Source organism: Microcebus murinus, chromosome 22, assembly GCF_040939455.1.
Source record: "Microcebus murinus isolate Inina chromosome 22, M.murinus_Inina_mat1.0, whole genome shotgun sequence".
NCBI lineage: Eukaryota > Metazoa > Chordata > Mammalia > Primates > Cheirogaleidae > Microcebus > Microcebus murinus.
Window position 1 is genome coordinate 3,162,523 of NC_134125.1, and position 19,871 is coordinate 3,182,393.

The 19,871-nt window shown below is 41.5% G+C and overlaps 1 long non-coding RNA gene across 2 annotated transcripts in view; it reads left to right on the top strand.

Annotated features, from left to right (window-relative positions):
* LOC105882460 (uncharacterized) overlaps positions 1-19,871 on the top strand; it is a 173,012-nt gene that overhangs the window by 43,422 nt on the left and 109,719 nt on the right. For both annotated transcript variants that reach the window (XR_012914293.1, XR_001159228.2), the window contains exon 3: positions 7,298-7,391. This is a non-coding gene — a long non-coding RNA (uncharacterized LOC105882460). The remainder of the gene's footprint in view (positions 1-7,297; positions 7,392-19,871) is intronic.

The window sequence follows — 19,871 nt, forward strand, 5'->3', positions numbered from 1 at the left end:
TTGGGATATCTTTGCTGCGAGCTGCAGGAGATTTTTCTTTTTGAAACATTTAAATGTGTCCCCTTTGTATGAGTAATAGGTGCATTAATGGAGGTGGTCAGGGCAGGTGGGGGCAGGCGGGATGACACGAGTCCTGGCCTTGTCAAATGGTGTCACTCCATAAAAACGCAGCATTACATTTTTGAATGTCAAGTCAAGTAACATGTCTGACCTAGGAAGGTTTTTGCCTTCCAAGAGCTAAATAATTAAAGATTGTCGTGGCACAGCTTCCTGATTTAAATTAACATATAGGGATTGGCATCGCTCTTAGCCACAGGCATATTTTTTCAGCAGCTTTAAAACCCTCACGTTCACTGGGATGTCGTGTCCAGCCCTTGTGCACACAATTTTGGAAGCGTATCCGCTCCTGGAAACAAATGTATTTAGTCAGAATAATATGTGCGTCGCCAAGCAAAGGTGAATCATGACTTAATGGAGCTTGAAATTACTTTGCTCTGCGAGGCTGGGTGGGAAGACGGATGTCACCTGCCTGCCCTGCCATTGTTTATGCCGCCAACCTGACTCGGAGGAACGCTCAGGGGTTGAGACTAGGAGACCGGGTAACACCCATCTGTTACAGACCAGGCTTTCCAAGCCTCTTTTGTTCCCTTTTGTAGCACCGATCGTGGGTGCCATTAAAACGTTATTTGCACAATTTTCTAGGAGTCACAGTCAGCAAAGAGGTGGCATGAATGAATGAATGAATGAATAAAGCAGGTAAATGAGCGCACGGAAGGGTTTGTGCACACAGAACATGGTGATTCACACATATCACTTGGAGATGTAGCATGTACCCATTTACTGGATAAATAGAAGTCCTCAAAAGGAACAACTGCTGCTCACAGAATATTAGTACCATGATTCACACCTATGGCTGGCAAACAATTATCTGTCTTAAATCATAGTTGGCAATTCCCTAAAGTAGAAAATGTGTTTTAAGGTGTGAAATATTCATGGCATACCATACCTGTAACTCATGAGACAGTGTAAGGAACTTTGTCAAACTGATACCAATTTAGCGACACTTGGCTTTTCTTTTAATGATATAAGGGAAAAGGGAAGTGGGTAGGGAATATTGGGTAGCCAATGTGACATGCTTTCCAATGGTACCTAGGGGCAATATTTGCCAAGGGCATGGGACAACGTTCTATTTCTGTGCTTGTTTTGTTATTGCGAAGCATAATTTTTGTTCTACTTCCACATTTCATGGGAAGATTCCTATTCATTTTAGAGTTTCAGGGCTTTTATTTAGGAAACCACCACATACTCAGTTGAAAAATACATACAGCTTAGAGGATGGTGGAAATTGGTTTAGCAAAAGAGTGAGATTTTTCTTGAAAGAGTGGTGAATTTCAATTTGCAGCTCCTATGAATAGATGTGAGGAACCAGAGGACTCAGAGAGGAAGAGGGGATGAAAGAACAGGGGGAAGGAAAATAGGGAGGGGTAAAATTAGGCTTTACAAAAAGTCTTGCTTTGCTCCCGCTTGAATTGCCTCTAAACCCCTGGGGCAATTCCAACACCACACAGCTACCTGCAGCTTCACCCCAGGCAAAGCATGGGTAAGCATGATAGGACTCCAGGTTAAAGCACAGCAAGGGAGAACGTTAGAGGCTGCCTTCAGCTTTTCGGAGAAACGGGTCTTCTCCTTAAGGCAGCCACACTCACATCCACGATGTGGACAGCCAGCAGGGTCATGCATAACTTAGAATCTGAGAGACTAGAAAGTCCCGTGCGCCCCTCAGGCAACGCCCTGGGTGCAGCGGAATGAGCACAGTCTGCAGGGCGAGCATGGAAGACTTTGGTCCCCTCTAGCACAGATCAGCCTTTAGACTCAAGTTTTCCATCTTCAAGTGGAGGATGGAATTTCTCAGGGTGGTAATAATCAGGAAAGCAGGTGAGAGCATTTAGTAACGCTGTGCCATGAGGCTACTGCTATGTAAACACTGCGGGTGCTCATTCAAGTTACTTACGTTTGTGTTTTTAAAAATGGATTCTACAAGTCTGCTCTCATCTGAAGACTGTAAACACACACACACACATAATTTATTTGTTTTTTTAGATTCTGCTCTTTTTTCTGCTATGTCAATTTTCTGAGCTTTAAGCTGTCAGCCTAAAAGGAGGAAATAAAACCCAAACCATGCACCACCATGCTATTGTTAGTAACTTTTCAATGGTCAGATTTTAGTTACCTTCCCTGTGTCATTGCTCCAATAACAGCAATAGCTGAGAACTCTCTTTCCTGGCCTGGCCAGTCCACTTCAGGAGCAGGTGGCATCTGTAGGGACCATAGAAAAAATATTTAAGGCAGAGGACTGGCTGGCCTTTTTATTATTCCTGTCAGTGCTGAAAGGAGCTTGGATTTATATTTTACAGACATCACTATCATAGCCAAAATATTTTATATGTCTGTACTAACCCGGACTTGAGTATGGAGGTAGTTTAGAATATACATCTGGATTTTTAAATTTCAACGTGGAGGCATATTCCAAAGTATGATTATCTGAAAATAAGCAACATGGCCAGGAAGCACATGGATGACTGCTCACTTTATAAGAAATCAAGAAGCGCTTAATAAAAGAGCAATGAGTGACCTGACTTGTGTAACCATAATTCTGGGAAAGCCAAAATCCCGCTGAAGATAACTAGAAAGAAAACAGATGGAAATAAATGCAAACAAAAAACAAATATAAAAGCAAACCCAAAATCTTCCATGAGTACCGAAGAGATCTAAGACATTGATAAGGAACTTCGGGCCAGACTCCAGGAGATTAAAGAGACCCTAAGAAGTCACCACAGGTTTTCAGGCTTCTGTTCCCTGGAAGACAATTCCAGACGTGGAACATGTGTGAGAGGCTACAAGGCTAAGAATACCTCTACCAACCGCGCAAGACTTGGGGACCAGGAAGGGGGTTTAGGGACAGACTTGACTGGGACCCTGGCTGTGTCCCCCAACATGTTTTATCAGGACCCCGAAAGCCTGCATTTCTGGACTCAGAGCAAACCAGAATTAGATCACTCTGTTGTATCGTCTCCACCTTAAATATCTCCTCTGTGCTGCTTCCACTTTGAGAAATGAGGATGGCCTCTGCCTGGTGACTTTTCCTATCAAAATGTCAGCAGTGGTATTTATTATGCTATTTAGTTTCATCAGTCACCATGCATTGTTTAGAGTGCTTTTTCACCATCATTAGCTGCAATCCTCTAGCTCATTCAGCGATACCTTTCAATTAATCCACTTAAAAAGCTCTTTGTATCACAACCGGTATGTGCTTGTTAATGAGCGATTAGTGGGTCGTATCCAATATTCCCTGCTCCAGACATGGCACGACTGAGCGGGGACAGGGACAATTTATACACAGCCAGACTGGATTATACAAACCCCTTTTCCAAGTATCAGGAATAATGAAAGATTTAACAGCTATTTTTACATTTTAGCCTTTGTGTGGTTTAGAGGAAAAAGGGGTTCGAATGGATATGGCACAGTGATTCTTTATAAAATGTTAACTGCAGTCTTCATGCATGGAGTGAAGGGAGGAACACAATGGACGCAGAACAGAAACACAGAAATAGCTCCTATTTATTGCTTGGGGAAATTCCTGTATGAATGTTAGATACATCCTTTACTGAATTCTGTGCCCACCTCTGTTTTGTTCCCCAGTGGTAGGCCCTCTGGTGTCCAAGGTCATGTTAATACAGATCAGAACTAGTGGGTTTCATGGGGGTGGCCAGACATGGAGCAAGAATGACCAAGGTAAAGAGAGTAAGGGCAGAGGTAGCCTGGGGTCAGTAGGGGGCATCACCAGGCTGGCAGGAAACCAGTGTAACCAGAATGCAGAGCTGACCTGCACAGCTGAGCAATTCAGCATGCGGGTTCTAGAAAGAAGACTTACTATCTAAATTGAATTCCTATTTCCCTACTTATGGGGAAGTTATTAACCTTCCTATTCCTCAGTTTCTTCATCAGTAAAATGGAGATAAAAGTACAACTGTCTCATCTGGTGCTGGAACAACTGCATGAGATAATGTATGCTTGGCACCTTCTGTATAAGCCTGCAGATCAGTGACTGTGGTAGCTAGCTACAACCTCAGGGCCTTTGCACGTGTTTCGTCTGCTTATGGGCTTTTCTTCCTAGGTCATTCCACAGCTGACTTTAATTCATCATTCAGGTTTTTCTCCTTAGAGAGACCTTCCCTGAGGATCTTTTCTAATAGACACTATCGTCCCAGGTTTATGTTTGCAATAACATTTGCTGCCATCTGAAATATCATGGTTTACTTGCTTATTGAAGTCTCCGCACCCCCAAAATGAACCTCTCAGAGGGCAGGGGCTGTGTTTATCCCAGTCAGCTCAGTGACCCCAGTGTCCAGCATTGTGCTGTCACAGACGAGAAAATTTAAGCCTAAGAGAGACAAGAAACTTTCTCAAAGTTACAGCACTAAGAACTAGTTATAGGTTACAGTCACATAATTTTAATATCAGAGACCGAATTCCTAATACCATATCTTATTGACCCTCACGACTTCATTGGCAAATAAAGCCTCTTTCTCCAGTTCCCTCTGGGAGGCGAACACAGGAAATGGTCCACTTGTCTGCTGGTTTCAGGCGGACCCCACCCTGCTTGGGGGCTGCAGGTCACACTGTAGGGGGGTGGGGGAAGACCCCAGTAAGCACACAGGATGCCCAGGGACCCTCAGAGCAGATTCATGTTTCCATGAACTGAGTTAGCAATTCACTCTGTGAGGCATTTATTGGTAGTAAGAAATTCTTTAGAGCCAGTCACGGGAGCAGAGGTAGGGATGTGTGTAAATGTGAATAATTATCTGTAAAAAGATAATTGACTCTAAAGATCTCCTGGGTAGAAAGGCACAAAGCCTTTTCTCCTGTCTGATCTCCTCTCCTCTTGACGAAAGTGAGTCGTTTAATGCCATCTGCAACATGCCTCAAATGCATCTTCATCAGCGTTCCATCTAGTAGCATCTACCAGCTCCACGTTTGACACTTTTTATTCTGGTAGTCTTTCAATTAAACTCCAGAGATAAAAGATTTTTTACTTCAAAGACATGCAAAATCATTTCTCACTAACTACTAGATGTGAATGACATAGATTCACAATGCTATATCAGACTACAATGAAAACCATGCTAGAAGTTTCTTATTTTCAGTTACAATTGTCATTTTCCGTAAACAGAATGATTTTTTTTTATGTATTGTGGTAAACACAGTCTACAAATTTGGGGCTTGAAAAAATAACCCAAGTGTTGAAAAATGTTCACAGAAGTATGAAAGACTTAATAAAAGTAGAAAGTTAAGTTCTTGATGGAGTTCAACTAATATTTTAATTTTTCCCTGAAATGCATGGATACCAGTAACACATATCCAACTCACTTCTGAACCACAATGAAGTTCTTTGATTTTACAATTTTATTCTTACATTTTACAATTTTATCCCTATTCTTTCATTTTACAATTTTATACGGATATGTGATACCCGTAACACATATCCAACTCACTTCTGAACCACAATGAAATTCTTTCATTTTACAATTTTATCCTTTAATTTCTAGCTTGTTATACACTAATCCACTCTGTGATTGAATAATTGCCATACATGGCACTATACCGACACATGTGCTGTTTGGATTATACAGTCAAAAATGGCAAAGACAAAGATTTTGGTAAATGTTGATGGAAGGTTTTATGCTTCAATTATTGGCTGAAATGAAGTAGAGGCCACTGTTTGCTCATTTTCCTCTCCCCATATCTGCCAAATCACCTGTCAATTTAAATTAAATTCTACAAGATTCAAAGCGAGGCACTTGACAGTTAGTAGCACAGCTTCTGGGCATATTCCTCACTGATGTGGGCGTCTTGTCTCCTTGTCTCCTGGGGGGCGGGGGGGGGGCTTCTCAAAACCTATCCAGCCAGAGGCAGAGTTATACATGGAAAAATCCAACACGTAGACAGATGGGAAGGGCGCCAGGGATCAAGGGTGATGATGGAGCAGATTGTCTTCCTGCTAAGAAAAAGTGACATCTTCTTACATGTTATTGCTATTAATTCAGCATGGAGGCAGGGATGGTGACCTGCTCTGGCATCGCTTTGAAATGCCCATAGAGAGCAAAATGGGCTTCGCTCGCATTCACTACGTAGGTTGGAGCCAAAAGCTGCATTAGCCATACTGGTGGCTTTTTGAATGGCACAGCTGCCACCCACCAAAGTGGACTCTGGAGAGAGCAGCACGTCAAGTTTTGTAGGGGGTTCTGGTTAGAATCAGATGATGGTTTTTTGTTGTTTGTGTATTTGTTGTTTTGTTTTGTTTTAATGAACTTCTAATGTATGTGGGCACAGACAGACCCACAGTTGGAAACAGGAGCAAAGCAGGGAGGTAAACTGAAGTGAATTCCCAAATTCACTTGATTTGGGTATGGGCACGAGGGCTGGCAGCTGTTCTCATGCCACTGACCTTGAAGGCTAGTCACACTGTCACGTCTTGCCACAATACACAGCTCTGGTCCCTGGACCATTGTATCCCCTGGTGACCACCACTAACACATAATCTAATTTCAAGACAGGGTTTTGTTGTTGTTGTTTTTAAGATGCCTAACAAGACCATGCCTAAGAATATTTTTCATGATTATTTATTGGCACACCTTGAGGATATTATTCTCTCCCCCTTGTGATTGAAACTTTTAAAAGAATATTTTCTTCTGTAATCAGAAAAAAAAAAGTTGAAGTCAAGAAAACACACAGACATTATTTCCCCAGATGCTAGAAATCCAGCATCCATTTTAGAGGAAGTAAGTTTTAAAGCAACTGGCAGTCATTCACCTAAAAGTGGGAGCAGACAGACAACCAGAAAGGTAGATAAGCTCTACTGATTTTGAGCTTTGCTTCCATATCTGGTGTGCCCGATTTGATATGTAGTATATTTGAAAATGATAAACAGATTTCAAATATATAAATGCTTGAAGCAATCCTCAAAACCGAGACACTTAAGAGAGTGAAAGCTGTGTCTCAGTTATCTGGGCTTTCCTAGCACAAAACACAGACTTCATACTCAATTAACCAATGCTGGTTAAGCGGATGGTGCACAGCCCTTGTGATATATGAGCACAGTAAGAAAATGATGGTAACATTGTGGCACAGGTGAGAAGGCATCAGGTGGATGAGGTGCCGAACCCAGGTATGACTAACTCATCGCTTGACCTCAGGTAATATCTCTTTACCCATATTAGTTTAATTAAATCTTCTGCAGATGGGGACCTGAATCCTGCGCCCTGCAGAGATCTGGATTCCTGTCACGGCACGATGCGAATGGACAGAGGTGAACAGGTGGATCCAGAGTTAAGGTTTGAGCTGAGCGGTGGCTCAGGCAATCTTTTTCTGGTTTTGTTCCTCTTGCTGCACCAACTACCAGAGCTCATTTACCTTGCTGTTGTTTCCTCTCTTCGTTGGTCAATTAAGAAAGTGTTGATTGAGTACTGCTTATATGCACTGGGAAAGTGGAAATGTGCCCCAGGGCTGAGGGGTGATAATGGAAGTGAGTTTGCCTTACAGAGGCCACCCAGAGAGGTGCCTTCTGGAAAATTAGGTGACAGAAAAGGAAGTGTTCATGCTGGCAAATGTGCTGGGAGGTGGATCTCAGTGTGCAGAAAAGGCCCCCCGCTTTGGCCATTCCTTGGGGCTCCCATAGAAGAAGGGAGGAGAAAATATGATCACAGGTGACAAGATTGGGGAGGATAGTTGAAGTTTTTATATTTTAAAAGTGATTGTTCTAGGCCGGGCGCGGTGGCTCACGCCTGTAATCCTAGCTCTCTGGGAGGCCGAGGCGGGTGGATTGCTCGAGGTCAGGAGTTCGAAACCAGCCTGAGCAAGAGCGAGACCCCGTCTCTACTATAAATAGAAAGAAATTAATTGGCCAACTAATATATACAAAAAAAAAGCCGGGCATGGTGGCACATGCCTGTAGTCCCAGCTACTTGGGAGGCTGAGGCAGGAGGATTGCTTGAGCCCAGGAGTTTGAGGTTGCTGTGAGCTAGGCTGACGCCACGGCACTCACTCTAGCCTGGGCAACAAAGTGAGACTCTGTCTCAAAAAAAAAAAAAAGTGATTGTTTTTAGTCATTTTCCCAATCTCCCTCTCTCCACAAAATGAAAACAATTCAGTTCTGCTTGTCACGAGATGTTTGCAGGACGCATTAGCTCTTAGTCCACAATGGAGCACATAGAGTGTAGATTTAAAGTGCCCTGGTGAACACTTTCCTTCTCTGTCCCATTGGTTTCTCTGCGCATATATCGCCTTATTGTTGGAGAAAAGGTCTGGGGTCTGTTTTTTGAGAATTTTTGTGGCTCAGAGCGCCGGACTCAGTAACAAACCTGCCCCACCCCTCCACTTTACCCCTCTTCCTGGATTAGGATGTGAGCATGCAAAAACCAGGTAATGGGAACTTCCTGCCACCCACCATGTGGTTACACGTTCATTGTCTCTGTCTGCTGAAAGCTCTGCCAGTGTCTACAAGGGAGCCATCTCCTCTTCCAAGTTATTGGAGTCTAGTAAATGCCAGGAAATATATTATACATCTTAAGTAGCATCTCATTTAATCTTTATAAAACCCTTCTAAGGTATAATTATTCTCACTTAATATTTTAATGCTGAAAGCAACACATTCCCAAAGGACTAAATCTACCTAAAAGTAGTAGACATGCTGGAAAACTGCTTGGACTCAGGATTCCTACAGAACTGGATTGATTCGCATCCCTTCCATTTTCTGGTCCTGTGGCTGTTAGTTACTGAAATTCTCTGTGCCACCAAATCTCATCTGGAAAGTAGAGGTGATTAGTAGATGATGAACGTAAGTTATTCTGTACCCTGCCTGGAAAAAGACTGCCTGTTGCTTATGGTTAGTGGTAGGGATGAAGGAGGGAGAGTTGTTGAACTAGTAGGGGGAACAGGTCTGGGCTGGGCAGAGCTTGGCTGGCGTAGCTGGATCATCTGATGGGTTTGGGGGCAAGAAGATAGTTTGCACATTTGGGGCATTGATTACATATAGGGTTTATTCGTTTGCGGTGGCTGCTGTAACAAATAACCACAACCTTGGTGGCTTAAAGCAAAAGGAATTTATTATCTCACAGTAACGGAGGCCAGAATATGAAATCAGTATTGCTGGGCCCCCATTAAAATGTTGCCAGGACTGTGCTTTCTCCAGGGCCTGTAGGGGGAAATCTGGTTTTTGCCTCTTCAAGCTTCTGTTGGCTGTTGGCATTCCTCAACTTACAGTGGCGTAAATGTAATCTCGTTCTCTGTGGTCACTCTCTCCTTGTTAGTCTGTGTCAAATCTCTCTCTTCCTCTCTCTTCTAAAGACACTTTTAAGGACACTATGGTTTCATGTAGGGCCCACCCATATAACCTTGCCATCTCAAGATATTTAACTTAATCACACCTGCAAAGACCATTTTCCATATATGGCAAAAGGGATAATAAAGTAAAATGTAAGTTTCCAGAATTAGGACCTGATATTCTGTGGGCCTACTACACACAGCCCGATTAGGAAAGACAAAAAAAAGATTAAATGAGACTGATAAGCAGATAAAAATGTCATGGGGGGGGACTATTAGTTTAACTGGAGTTCAAGGAAAGCATCTGAAAAACAGGTGATGCTTAAACTGAATTCTAATTGACAAAAAATCCACTTGAGAGAAAATCTGTACAAACTTCCCCTTCTGCCCAGAGGAAGCAGCAAGCCCACAGGCCTGGTGCCAGAATGAACCATGCTTGGCTACACTTGGAGCAGACAGGCCCTGGGGGCTGGAGTAGAGGGAGGTGAGGCAGGGTAGGCAGGTACAGGACAGGTACATTGGCCGTTGTAGGCGTTTAAATGTTTTTCTGGTAGAGCAATTGGGAAACCCTGAGCAGGGGAGCAATGTGATCTGAATTGTTTTTAAAAATCACTCTGAATGCTTTGTAGAGAATACACTCCATTACCTTGGTTAATTCCTTGTTCATCTCTGGGACTCAGTTTCTGCCTATATAAAATGAACAGGTTGCAGGCGCTGGAGACTGCTCTCCCTGACAGCACCGCGATTACAGAATGCTATGATCACCTGGGATCTGAAGGGGTCCTCTCCTCTGGTACTGCCCCCATTTACTCTCTGCTGTGCCCACAATCCTGACCTTCAGAGAATCTGGTCTCCCTGGCCCGGCTCCCCTTCAGGTCCAGCTCAGGACACCGGTGCAGGCTGCTGTGGGGTCTGCCGCTGGCTAGTAGGGACTGGGATAAAGGCACGCGGAGATAAGGGCAGCTGGCCCTCTGACCCACATGCAGCCTCACTTCAGTCATCGAGGAGCAGAGTTTCTTCCATCATTCCCCACCAGTTAATAGGACTCTTCCCTTAGATGCGAGTGGAGGCCAACTGAGCACCACGAATCTTTACTTCTTTGCCCGGCAGAAATAAGGCAGAATTTCCCCTCTTTCCGTGGTAAAGTTGTGTCAAAGGAAGCCAGTTCCAACAGAACATGTAAATAAGGGCCACAGTCTCCTAACGCAATACATAAACTACCTACGTTTAAATAGAAAATCACTTGTCACTCGAAGAAAATGTTAGACCTCAAACCAAATTTAAAAAGACAACAGGGGGCCAACGCCAAGATAATAGAGATGTTACAATTATCTGACAGCCACCGTGGTCAGATTCTCCAGTGAGCACTGACTATTACCCCTCAAACGAAAGCCTCACCAAAGACATAAAATGTCTCAGCAAAAGTAGAAGATATAAGGAAGAACCAAATGGGAGTTTTGGAGCTGAAAAAAATGCAACAACCGCAACAACAAAAGACTCATCAGACAGGCTGCACAAGCTCCCCCGGTCCCAAGGGACCAGCTGCCTCGCCACGCCATGCATTTAAGGCTGAGCCGGGAGCTCAGTAACCTAACCCGGAAGAGGAAAAAGTCCTCGCAAGCAAGAACTCTGACCATCGCGAGAAGTGAGGAAAAGGATGCTCCACGTGGAACGACTTCCCCCGTCTCCCCTAACAGACCGTTCCGCGAAACTGTGGTTCCGCAGGGCCTCTCTGCCGCATGCCGGTGGACAAGCTGCGTTTAAAGCGATAGAGATGTTTTAGAAATAATTACAGGTATACATGAATAAATAACACAGCCAGCTTGTCTGGGAAAATAGACAGCCAGTTTATTTTGTGTTTGCCTTTCCTTTTCCCCTGACTCACTCAGGCTTTTCATTTGCACTTCGTGGACCTCTTAGGAGAGGAGAGAGAAGGTGCCTTACTGCTGGTGTCAGCGGGAGGACTTCAGGGCTAATCTCAAAGGTCAGGCCTGGTCTTGGAAGGAAATGTACAGCGAAAAGAACAGAGAGGAAATTGGGGAGAGAAAAAGAAGTGCCTATATAAACCAGTGCATTCTTGATGTGTTTGAGTTAAATTTTCCATTGCTTGGAACCAAAATAGCCACCCGTGATGTAGTTTATTTTCTTTAATCCCCCAAAACTGCACATATTAATGATTTGAATATCAGTTCCTCTCCAAATTATTTACTTGTTTAAATAAATATTTCCTTGCATATGGACTCCTTATACAACTAAGAAATAACATGGCCTATTACAAATGACGAATCAAAAATATTTCCTGTACAATAACAGAGCAAAGGGACATCAAAGAGTCTGAATCCCACCCTAGAGCCAGGCAGAAAGTTGCAGGACGTGGCTGAGAGCTCCCTGGAATGGGATGGGCCCGCCTCAAGGTTACAAGTACATTTCTGAGAACTCAAATTAATTACCTAATGTTCCCTTTCTGTGAGCGACATGCTAAGTGAGGGTCAAGCGCTCAGAGCTGCTGACTCAGAATCAAAGGAAGAGAAGCCTGGAATCTGTCCCCCCTCTCATGTGGAGCAGCATGAACTAGAGATCGCTAGTGACTTTGAACAGAACAAAGATGTTGCGAATCCTTCAAAGTATAACCCTACGAGTCCTCTTCTGTCTTGGAGAAAGCGAAAACTTTTGTTTTTCGTTTTTACCTGATGGTCCAGCTCCTTCACTTTTGTTCACCGAGTTTGCCCCATGTGTGTGTTTACGCATGTGCATGTGTTTGAACGAGCGTATACACATGTGTATGTGCCTGTGTTTTTGTATCTGTGTCTATGTGTATGAGTGTGGCTGTGTGTCTGTGTAAGTATATATAGAGATAGATAGATAGATAGATATCTGTATGTCTGTGTATTTGTGTATGCCAGTGTGTGAGTGTGTTTTTATGTGTGTCAGTATGTGTGTGTGTGTAAGAGTGTGTGTGAAAACATGTTTATGTTTCTGATTTGAAGGCTCAAAACAATCCATTGCTCCCCTGCCTTACTTAGCATTTTGACGTTATAGAATCAAAAGTATTTTGAGCTATTTAACTACTATAGAACCTTTTATCACAAATTAGTGGAATCTGGCAGTTCTTTTATGATGAGTTGAAAGAAAGGAAGAGTGGAGGGCGGGAAGGAGAGAGAGAGGCAGAAGGAAAGGGAGAAAGCAGCCTTTTCCCACGCAAGAGCATTTGCTCAATGAGAAGATACAAGGAAGGCAAATGTCTATCAATCAACACATCACTCATCTGAAATTGAGGCAGGACAAGGAAAAGAAAAGAGAAAAATGCAGGATGTTATACTGCATTTCCAAGTGTTTAGGTTATTAAGTATGAAATGTCTGATTTCCTTAAGTACAGAGTTAGACAGTTTGTATCTCTGACATTTCACTTTAACGTGTCTTGTTTTATGTTTATTGTGAAGGTGCATTCTCAGCCTTTCAAATGCACCATTTGACTTGTGATTATCTTTTATATTTTTAGAGCAATTTTTGTGAAACCATGGATAAGTAAAAAATGTGAGTTATTTTTGAATATGAGTTCTGTTGTGGAACCAATGCAATGCAGACAGCTCGAAATATCAATGAAATGTTTGGGCAGGATGTAGCTAACCATCGTACGGTATGTTGATGGTTTGAGAAGGTCATTGTGTGATGGTAGGAGGCGAATGCAAAGTGATACAGAAATTCCAGGTTCAACAATTAAGGTGGACGTTCTGTTCTCAGAGTTAGAGTCTGTTTATGGTACCAGGATTCCATACCCTGCAATGACTAGTTCTGCCTGGCAATGGTATTTACCTATCTTATGTTAATTGTCTACTCACCCGGAAAGACCACCAGAAAATATTGCGTTGATCAACTGAAGATGAATGAATTAATCTTACTGCATCAAATAGACCTTGAGAGAATCTTAGTAATGTTTTAAAAGAGGGGAGGCAAAATAGGGTATTTATATGGTTTTGGTGCCTGGGCTTAATTTATTTAAGGTGGGGCTTTTAAAGTCAGAGCTGGCTGAGTGGGAATCATTTTCAACATAAGAATTTAGGAATGGTGGACACAGCAGGTGGGGCCTTGATTAGTAAACTATTGATTGATAAAAGAACTCTTTACTCAAATGAACAAACTAATTGCCTGGGTAAATCGATTTTCACAATGTCCTGACATAATCAGTAGTTATTTATTATTGACAGTCTTATTTTCTAGAACAAGAAATTCTTGGAAAACAGTTACATCACATTGATACTGGTAGTTTCGGCTCTTACCTGGAGTAAATCCTGATTCAAATGCTTATGAAATAAGTGGCCTTAAGCAAGTCCTATAATCTTTCTGAGTTTCAGTTTCTTCAGATATAGAAGGAGGATTATAAGAGATCTACTCACAAGGCAATTCTGTGGATTAGATGAGATAATCCACATAAAACACTCAGAAGAGTTTCTGCCAAAATAGAATTCAATAAATGATAATAATGCCCATAAGACTTGCATCATGGAATGGTTTGAAAATCTCTTCAACACAAAAGCAACAGATAACAGTTGATAGATTATCATTCTCGTGAATAGGTGTTAGAGTCCCTATAAGAATAAAACTGAATGTTGCAGCCTATGTTTAGAATCAGTGGAGAAAAAATATTTTTTAATCATCTTGAATTAGACTAACTCTTTTCGGTCTTATTATTGTGGCACACCAATGGGCCACAACCCTTTAGAAAAGAATGTGACATCAAATTTTGATTATGCAATTTATGTTACACCTCATCTTTGTGTTCTTAGCAAGACTTGCAAACTCATGCGCCCAAAATGAAGTGTTCCATCTATGAGACAGGCTTAGCCAACTGTTGATAGGTTTTAATGCAAAGCTGATATTACCAGGATTCTAATTTTTCAACAGTACACAAAATCTGTATCATGTATAAATCTCCCAGTGGAAAAGAAGTTTAACATTGTGAAGGGCAAACACAATATTATGTAGGTTTTATCTGGTTATCATTCTGACATCATGTGAGACTCTCTGTCGTACTAATGTCCATCCACAAGACTAAACATGGTGCTCAATGGATTTGGGAGTATAATTTAAGGAAGGCTACAAGTGACCAGGAGGGAATGATAAGAGACATTGTTTAAAATTAAGCAAATGCCATAGAAAAAGTGTGTCTTTACTGCGGCATTGGAATCTTTTGCTATAAGGTTGACTATAAGACAACCAATTCAGGGCAATAATACAATATATTCAAACAGAAACTCAAGGTAGCAGTGGGGTCTAGAAGATCAGGTGTGGATATTTCTGTGGACACTGTAAGACATTGTTTTCCTGTAGTAAGTTTCCCTGTGTACTTGTTGCTGCTTCATTTAATGCTAGGTTTAGTTTTACATCCTTTCTAGTTTTCCATGGCTACTCAAGGATGAAAATGAGATTAAATTTCAACACATGCATTTAACATAATGTGATATGGTTGTGGTTTCTACACCATAATTTTGAGTATACAAAAAACTATTAGCTCAAGGAGTTGGGTCTAGTGATGGAATAATAATCTGAATTTTTATGAACTCTTTTCCTATGCAATGTCAGATTTTTTCTATAAATATGTATATAATCTTATTTAGGAAAAAATGATAAAGTTGTAAGTGTGAGACCCTCTGTGCTGAAATTCATATGCAAAATGTTCCTGGCCATCACTTTGATAAAGTCAAGTTCATTCACAAGCTTAGATTTTCAAGAAACCTAAACTCGAAATTAATAGAAATCTATACTTCTAAAGTCCTCTTATACTCTTTCTTCCACTTGTGATTTTTTCTTTTTAAATGTTTTTATTTTTAATTACTATGGCCACATAATATTTGTATATATTTATAGGGTACATGTGATGTTTGACACAGGCAAACGTGTATTAATCGAATCAGGATAACATGGTCTATCACCTCAAGTATTTATCATTTCTTTGTGTTAGGAACATTCCAATTCCACTCTTTTAGTTATTTTAAAGTACATGATTATCATTTGTAAGAATGCCTTCTCCAAACAGGCCACTTGGCAAAATTCATCCTCTTCTGCTTCCCTGAACACACAAAGCACCTTCGTTCTGTGTCTTCTTCCCACTGAGCAGGATGCTTTTTCTTGGAAACAAAAAACCAAAATATGCAAAAAAAAAAAAGAGACGTCAACTATGTGGCAAGAAATAAACAAAGAAGGAAAGAAAGAAAGAAAAGAAGGAAAGAGAAAAAGAGAGAGAAAGAAAGAAAAGGAAGGAAAGCAAGCAAGCAAGCAAGCCTCTTCATCTGAGGAACAAGAGTGAGGCCTTTGCTTAGAATTTACCCTGCTTTGTTAAATAATTTGCACCAAATCTTTCATTTCCCATCTAGCTGGTAGCAATACTAATTAAAGTTGTAAATGACTACTTGATGAGAGCTTCAGGAAATCCTTACAGAACTAATGATACTAAATTTACTTTTTTAGAATAATTTCATATTAATCACATAACAACTTTGTGTGTGTATGTGTGCGTGTGTGTATGTGTTTTATACCACTTAACTGGGTACTTTGGGGAAAAAAAAATTCTAGGGAAGAACGTGGCAGAATCCCATGTCCAGATGAGACTGGGCAAAGTGGACCCGTGAACTTCCTCCTGGTCTGTGGTCTGTTAAGTCTAAGACTTCAGGGTCAGCGTGGTCAGGGTTCTTGGCTTTTCCAATCACAGCTTCTTCTCCATTTTTTATTAATTCCTTTTCTTAAAACCAGTGGAATCACACCACACAACTATTTAAATTAACACTAATTCAACTACATGTACCAAGGGGAAGGATGGGGAAGGAGAGAGGGAGGGAGACAGAGAGAAGGAAATGGGGGAGAGAGAAGCATCGCTAGAGCCTAGGATTTTGCCTACATTGGTCTCCACTGGGATTTGTCCCTGTGGGAGGCTGAGGCATGAGATGATGAGAGAGAGAAGTCAGTCCGTGTCTCATGTATGGCTCTCAGTCACTCAGGATGGAGACCAAAAATAAATAAATAAATAAATAAATAAATAAATAAATAAATAAATAAAACAAAATCTATCAATTCTGCACTCAAGATTTTAACAAGATTTTAACAGCCCTCTCCTATGGCTGGCCTCCGGTTTGGTGCTATTGCTTCGGGGAGGGTACAGACAAGGAATGTTCCCAGAACGAATGAGCAGAACATCTCAATGTAGAGCCCCGATGGGGATGGCTCGTCTACACTCACAGAAAGTCACTTAATTGCTTATCTCTTGAGTCATAAGCAAAGTCTGTTTGGAGGATTGGTGTGTTGAGAGGAGAGCACTTTAAGGCCAAGATAATCTGGCCACAATGACAAGCAGACCTTCAAAGGAATGAAATCACGGGTGCGCTCTGAGAGTCTTCTCTGAATAGTAATTAATGCATGAGCAGAACCTTTCCAGGGCCCCTGGCTGCCCGCACAAAGGAGGCAGCTCTGCGATGATAAAGGAGTCTTTCCAGTCAGTGCCGCTGATAATTAAGTGGCCTTGTCAGAAGGCTCAGATGTTTACTGATGCAGTGGGAAGATTTGATTGAAAAAAGAGAGTCAAAGAGTATTAAGAATTGCCTTTAAAACAACTTTGGTGTCAACAAACTTAAAAACATACTGCTAAAATAAGATGCCCAATTATTTACTGAAGGCACCATTATAAACTGACAGAATCTTGACCTATTATTTTGTGCAGTTTTACAAATTATGTATGAACATTGTTGAATATTTGGGTTATGTAACTGAGGTTAGTAAGGATAGAGGTTGATTATTTAACTGAACCAACAGGGCACTAATGCAGTTAGAAGGGAAAGAGGCACATTTGGTCAGAACACATTTTTTTTTTTCCATAGTGGTAATGGCTTGGTTATCAGAATAAATTGGGGCAGGGCAGGAAAAGTTAATAAGAATACATCCCTCTCTTCAATACAAGTGGATCTTGTGAGGTCTGCAATTAGCTCCTTTATTATGAGCAGTACATCTCGTTTTAGGATCCTTATTCATGTACATCCTAATTGTTGGATAGCAAGCAGTATTACACTTTAACTGCATAAAAATTGCTTGAATCTAGGTAGTTGCAGTGGTGGATTTATGCAGTATCAAACAGGTGAGCCCAGGTTGTCATGAAGTTGTGCAGAGCAGCGGCAAAAAATTTAGACTTGGGCATCAGCCTACCTGTGTGCGCTCAACTGCCTTTGCCACTGTGCTACAAAGCAGCGAGCTCATGAAACTGCGTTTGTTTGTGTCTGCCTGCCAGCATCATTCCACAAAGTTCCTGCCTCTGTGAAGACATGCAGCTCTCCGGAGAGATATTTTGAGGACAAAACAGGACAGAACACACGGCCCCTTATGTCTCTTGCCTGAGTCACTACATTTCTTGAAAGATAAATGACCCCCGTCCTTGCCTTTTTACCTACACATACAATAATGTCTGACGGGGCTGTTGGGGATCATGCTTCTGTACCTACAGGTGGACTCTCACGTGCAGACCTTAATGTGATTCTGCTGCAGTGTAACTGCTAAGCAAGTTCATACGATTTTGCATGTACTGAATGCTCCCTTTATATAAATGGCGGGCTGAACCTCTGTGCTAGAGGAGCCTGGCAGAGCTGCTCCTGGGCAGAAGGCCTCAGTCTGTATTCCTGTAAGTGGGGAGGAAAGTAACTGTACAATAATTTAATAATTTAAAGATGTTTATTTCTAAGCCAATTTGAGTGACCAAGGCCTACAGAGACAGTCTCAGGAGTCAGGAGGTCCTAAGAAAGTGCACCCAAGGTGGTTGGGTTACAGTGTGGTTTTATACATTTTAGGGAGACAAGAATTGTAGGTAAAATTATAAATCAATGCGGGGATGTATACATTGGTTTGGCTGGAAAAGGTGGGACATCTTGAAGCAGGGGCTTACAGGTTATAAATGGAGTCAGAGATTCGTTTATTTGTCATTGGTTAAAGGAGGAAGCTTTGTCTAAAAGGTTGGAGTAGGTAGAAAGGAATGTTGTAAGTTAAGATAAGGAAGTCTGCTAATCATAGAGCCAGACACAATGTATCCACAGTGATCTGTTGAGCGAATTGATGGCCAGCTTGCGTGACTTAACAACCCTGGCCGGGCATGGCCTTAGGTCCCGTTTGCAGTTCAGTGTCTTATTGCCACAAACGTTCTTTTTGTCAATCTAAACATCTCTATTTTAACATTAATGCTGGTCAGCTGATGTGTTTCAACACTGAAAGGGAAGGAGTAAGGAGGCCTGTTGATCTCCCTTCCTATTACGGTTGTGAGCTCAGTTTCAATGTTTTCCTGAGGTCCCCTGAACAAGAGGGGTTTCTTGAGCCAGTGAGAGGCTTAGGATTTTATTTTTAGTTTACAGTCCTCCACACGTCTTCTGAATAAAACTAATTTTAATTCCCTAAAAGTTTCTGGTGTTTTCTTTATTATTTTAATTTTTTCCCCCTGAGTCGATATTACTGGCTGTGCAAACATGAATGTGTTACTTTGCCTCTCTGTGCTTTGGTTTCATCTTAGATGAAGCCGGGATGATAATTGCATTTACCCCAAAGTCTGGTTGTGCAGGCATGGCTGGTTAACTTGTTCTGTGAGGGCTCATCACACTGCCCAGCTCATTCTAGCGTTGGCTATACCGATTATCCGCTCCTAAATCCTAAAACTTTCATCCATAGAAAAAACTTGTAAGTACATCTGTTTTCCCCAATTCCTCCTGATACTCCTGAGGAAAAAAACAGGAACTTGAGTCAATGTTTTATACGAGAGAAAAGAAAACAAATGGTTAATATCATAAAGTATTATTATCGTCACGTACATGAAAACCGCCCGAGAACATTTCTTTTTTTCTGTGAATACATTATCAACTTCATCACCTAACATAAAAAAGTGACTCATGTGGTCTGCTTCATATATATATATATATATATGAAAGAATTGATTTTCTCATTTCTTTGGGGAAATATAGAGGGGGTATTCATCTTTGGGGGGAACATTTTTGGTGTTAGTATTTTTGCCATGCCCAGGATAGTGCTGTAAATGTACAAAAGTATTTTTTTCAAAAGGTTTTTCCTCCAACCCCCCAAAATGTGATAGGTTGTTTTTCTCCTACCAGTGCAAATCAGATATTGAAAGAGATAAACATTTCTCCAGCAATGTCATTCCAACAGTCTTGAAGTCTGGATGTGTTGAGAGCTGGGAGGGGAACATGGCCTCCGGTTCACAACAGAAAAGTGGGGGTTAGGGCATAGGTCTCCCCAGTTATTTAGCAGATGTTGGGTGTTTTCTCCTAATATCCTGACTGCCCAGTCCTATTTTATTTTTCTCTGGTTTTCATCTTTTCTGGTAATATTGATTGTTTGACTTTTTTAAAGAGTAAAAGCAAATGAACTGAAAGAATTTAGAACGGACCCCTAAGAGTGAAGGAAATGAGATCTTCCTTCCTGTTGGAGACCAAAACTCATATATAGGTGCACCTTCTTGT